The sequence below is a fragment of the Dipodomys ordii genome, unplaced genomic scaffold, assembly GCF_000151885.1.
Source record: "Dipodomys ordii isolate 6190 unplaced genomic scaffold, Dord_2.0 Scaffold106, whole genome shotgun sequence".
NCBI classification, from domain to species: Eukaryota; Metazoa; Chordata; class Mammalia; order Rodentia; family Heteromyidae; genus Dipodomys; species Dipodomys ordii.
Window position 1 is genome coordinate 3,791,439 of NW_012267322.1, and position 5,335 is coordinate 3,796,773.

The 5,335-nt window shown below is 40.0% G+C and overlaps 1 pseudogene; it reads right to left on the minus strand.

The window, feature by feature from the left end:
- Nucleotides 1–2,791: 2,791 nt before the first annotated feature.
- Nucleotides 2,792–4,604, minus strand: LOC105994405 (annotated as a pseudogene).
- Between the last annotated feature and the right edge of the window lie 731 nt (nt 4,605–5,335).

Here is a 5,335-nt window from a genome sequence, read left to right on the forward strand (position 1 = left end):
GAGAATTTGCCTTTTGAGAAAGTACTCATAAAAAGCCCATGTTACTGGTTCAACCTGGAGGAACTTTAAAAGAGAGTCTAGTGAAGTCCTAGTCACTGCAAGTAAGAAAAGGATTCAGCTTTGTCTGAATCACAAAGAAAAGTCTGATTTCTACTGTGCCACAAGTAATATACAAAGAGGCACCAGCAAATTCCAACCAAGTATTTTGGAACTGCTAAGAAGACAATGCAGATCATCCCTTTGTATGTCATGTTAACTAGGTGCTGTCAGACCTCCTATGGGGTTGGAAGTGTGATAATGTCTCCTAGCTCATTGTAAAAGAATCTAATTAAGGGTCAGGAAGTCTAAGTTTGAATCCTGGCTCAAGCTCTTCCATCTGTGTGGCTGTGAGAGGCAATTCATTAATCTCTCTGATTCTGTGTCTCTACCTTACTCTGGATGAGTGGCAGGGAATATTCACAAATTATTGTCTTACCATCCTGGTCTACATGTAAACCCAAGCGTGTATTGTGATTTCTGGGAGGAGAAAGGAGATGGGCTTGGTGTTAGTGTTCAAGTTCTCTGAAGACAGCCTGAAGAGATTTTTTTAATACGTTTTAAATTGTAAAAATACTGTACAGAGGGGTTACAGTTACATGAGCAAGGTAATGAGTACATTTCTTATTGAGCATTGTTGCCTCCTCCTTTGTGTTTCCCCTCCCATCCCTTCCCTCCCACCTCCTTAAGTACGCTCCACCCCTCCTCCCCCCTGGCCTAAATTGTAAAGTTCATTTTTCGACATAGTGTCTAGTTCGTTTTTCAACATAGTGTCTAGTACATCTCATTGTTGCAATGGACCAACCTGTATGCCTATTTAAACACTTTGTCTTTTCCCTTCCCTGAGGAGATTGTTATGCAGGAATTTTCTTTACCTGACTCTTGATGGGTCTTACAACAGACAGAGTCTGAATAAGACATCCTTCACCCCTGGAGGAGCAGCTGATGTCTTTCAGAGATGCACAGTGAAGGAAGAGATGGCTTCCTACATCTCCTTGCTTCACCTTGCTCTGCCTGCACCCCTGGTGGGCCCAGGTGAGACCTTGGCCTCAGTTGCTCACCTAGTTCTCAACCTGAGGATCTTGGAGGCCTCTTGAAATAAGTGAGAATATATGGTTGCTTTGATTGTTTGGTTTTATTTTTTTTCACCAGTCAAAAGCCCAGGGTTTCTGGACCCTGTCTTTCAGTTCTTGCAAATAAAACTTGAAAGAAAGAATAATCCCCCATACACAGTCGATCAGAGTTTCATTTTCTCTCCCTTTTAAAAATGTGTTCCAACTTCAATTTGGGTGTCCCCCGAGCCTATTAAAACTGGTCAATACGATGCACTGTTTGTCCCTCCCTTACACAGACCTTCTATTCCCTCTCACAGTTGTGTCTGCCTCCCAGGCCCCTTCCTCACTCCTGTCCAGCCTCAGAAGCCAGGGAAGTGTCTGTGCTGCCCATTTGTTTTCTTTACCTATCCTAGACTTGAAGTGTTTCATATTTCTCAGTAGGCAGTGGATCAAAAGCAGTCTTTTGTAGCATTGGTCCTTCCTTATCCTAGAACATGTTTCTAGCTATGAGAAAAACAGAAAGACTCCTTTCTATGTACGTCTACCCCTCCCTCCAAAATATGAGGGAAATTGGTTGTTCCTTAAATTATAGCCTAAGGAAAGCTGAGTATGTCATTAGTTCTTTTTGGCTGGCATCATCAAATACATTGTCTATAAATGACAATCATTCTAAATCTTCTAAATGATACTTATGTGTGTATATTAAATGTGTGTTATATGGTTATATTTTATTTCATATCATATATAATGATACAGGAGATAAATATGTAAATTATTATATACATGTATAGTATCTTCAGAATATATATAGATATGTAATGTTTAATTACATTCATTTATCCTTTACAGCAAGCATATGAAGTATTTTAATTTTAACTATGTAGTGAGTTATTACGTATTGTAACATATTCCCTATGAAATCACTTAGAATATTTATATACCAGCAGATAAGTCTGTTTTGATCTACTCTTTACAAGGTTTCTGTAAGTTAGTTACTGTCATTATTCCCATTTTTAAGATGAGGACTGTGAGGCAGAGAACAAGGTTCTGTAACAGGGCACTCAGTAAGTGAGAGGCAGAGTTGGAGATGAGGCTACATCATGTGTCTCTGGAGTCTGGAGATAGGTCTCCAAACAGAAATGGGGAGTATCAGGCACAGGACTGTAATCAGCATAAACCAGATATCATCTCTGGGCTGGAAAATACAATGATGCTTTTGTAAAAGTAGACTATGATTATACCCTTGTGAACATTTTGCAAAGGTAAAGCATGAGTGTTGTGCTGTATACCCTTGAGTGTACTATACTTTGCCTATAGAAATACTTGGATAACGGAAGGAGATAGAAGCTTTGAAAGCAGGAGTGAGGATAATAAGAAAGTCAGAAGCTGCCCGTGTGTTCTAGCTCTCTCTAAGAGAGACACCGATTCAGAACTGCTTTTGTTTTCCCACAAGTCTCTCTTGGATGACATATTTCTTACATGGTCCAGATCAATTGCTCATCATGGTTTGCAAGAATTCTGACACTGGGGAGAGAGCTGTAGAAAGGATTTCTGTGCCCAGAATAAGCTACCCTCTACTGTATACTCAGTAGAGGGTAGCTTCATAGAAATACATTGCTCACTAATTTGACTGGCATGAGATAAATCAAACACTGCATGGAGCTTTTGACTCTTGGAGCTGAGATTGTACATAATATCTTCTATCCCGTGCTCCAGGCCTTCATCACAATGTCTGAAACTCTGTGGCAGGCACTCACAGTGGCTGCTTCATTTACCACCTCTTCATGGACAAACCTTATACTAGTCTGGGCTCTCATCTTAGAATGAGATACAGACTCTTCAAATTCCATCATGAATGTACCAATGAGAATGGTAGGTTTCCCTGAGCCTAGGATAATAAGAAAGAAATTATTCATATCACAATGAAATCACATGTTATATTGATATTGGAAAAATTTCATTCTTTTTTTATTGTGAGAATAGAGGAGTTACAATTACATGGGCAAGATAATGAATACATTTTTTATCAAGTATTATTGCCTCCTCTTTGTTTCTCCTTCCCATCCCTTCCCATATTCCCCGCACTTCCCCCCACCTTATCCTCCCCCCCCCACAAAGTTGTAAAGTTCGTTTTCCCACATAACAACTTGTACATCTCATTGTTGCAATGGGTCCACCTGTATCCCTAGTTAAATGATTTGTTTTTGCCCTTCCCCTCCACAAATTATACCAACCTCAAATACAGTGAAAGCAGGGGTTATACCATGGGGGAGGGACATCTAAAGCAACATAGAAATCATTTTATAAATATGTTAGAGACAATTGCATGAAAGAAAAAAAAACATTTGAATAGTTATCTTGGAGTTCATTCCCCTAACATCAACTTATCTGACCTTTTCTGCTTGACTCAAACATATACTAGTTATTGCAAATAAGGGAAACCATGGGATCTATGTTTCTTTGGGCCTGGCTTACTTCACTTAATTTACCCAAATGATCACAAACAAGGCCATACTAAAGCTACCAGCACAATTATGTTTATTGCAGCATTATTTACCATAGTTAAGATTTGGAACCAATCCAGATGCCCCTCAGTAGATGAATGGATCAAGAAAATGTGGTATATATACACAATGGAATTCTATGCCTCCATCAGAAAGAATGACATTGACCCATTTGTTAGGAACTGAAAGACTTGGAAAAATTTTCATTCTTGAAACCTCTAACTGCCTTACACTACCAATGCCATTTCTACTCTGCTCTCTACACCATGGAACCAGGTTCAACCTCTCTGCCTTCTTCTCATGAACCCAAGCAGACCCTTTTTCTGAGCAAGCTGACTCCACAACACATTCAGTGATGGATTCTGTTTTATTTTTCTTCACTCTTCATTAGCATCAAATAGTTGTACAAGGAGATTTCATTTTGCCATATCTATATATTCATACCACTTGATCAGATTCATCCCTTCACAATCTGCCTTATCCTTTCTTTCTTTTGAATGGTGGAAAAATATATGTTTATAATTAGCCAGCTGGACTCAGTTTGGATGATTCCAATTTTGTTGACAACATCTACAGCATCATAATCAGGAGCCAGTGGAACATAAGCCTTCTTCTCTCCATCAGGCCTGATCAGAGTATTGACCTTAGCCACGTCAGTGTCATAGAGCTTCTTCACAGCCTGTTTGATCTGATGCTTATTGGCCTTGACATTCATCCTGAACCCAAGTGTGTTGTTGTCTTCCATTTTCTTTATGGTTGACTCAGTATTCAGGGGGAACTTGATGATAGCATAGTGATCAAGCTTGCTTCTCCTGGGAGCACTCTTCCGAGGGTATTTGGGCTGTCTTTGGAGCCACAGCATCTTGGGCCACCAGAAGGTAGGTGAAGTGTGTATGTTCTTTTTGTGGCTGTGGACGCCTTTCAGCATTGCCTTCTTGGCCTTCAAAGTCTTTTCCTTGACTTCAGCTTTAGGAGGGGCAGGAGCTCCCTTCTTCATTTTTGGTGCCATCTTGGTGGCAAAAAGTTGCCTTGTCCTTTCTTCCCAAACCAATCTCAACAAATATCACTGTCTCATTTCGTACATGGACATAAAGTATTTTGATCATGCTCGCCTTCCTTTCCCCTCCCTATTCTCCCTCCTCTCTCCCTAGGACCCACACCCCAGACAAGACTTATTTGAATTCCTGTCATTCAGATATTTTAGTTTATTCCAATTGTTTCAAGAGTTTCACCAGGTTATTTCACACTGTATACACATAACAAAATGGTGAAACAAGGACACCGGATGACCCATTGCCACGACAATACCCATAGGACAGTATATTGGAAATGAACTTTACAACTTCAGGCATGGGGGTGGGGTGGGTAGGGAGGAGTGGGGGGAAGGGAAGGGATAGTGGGACAACAACAAGGGAAGGGGTAACAATGATCAACAAATAATGTACTCCTTGGCTTACTCATATAACTGTAACCCCTCTGTACAGCATCTTTACAACAAAATAAAATTTAAAAAATTGACTCCCTAATTTATTCTCACTTTCTCCATCCTCACCACTCCTAATCAATGGCTTTGGGGGAATTTCATTTTTGTCATCTTAGTTCACAGATCCAGTGTATTTCAGTATTATTAACTGCCTAACATTCGCCTTTCCTTCCCTATTAATTCTCTCAAATAGTCTCACAATACACAATATATGATGGTGTGTGTGTGTGTGTGTGTGTGTGTGTGTGTGTGTGTGT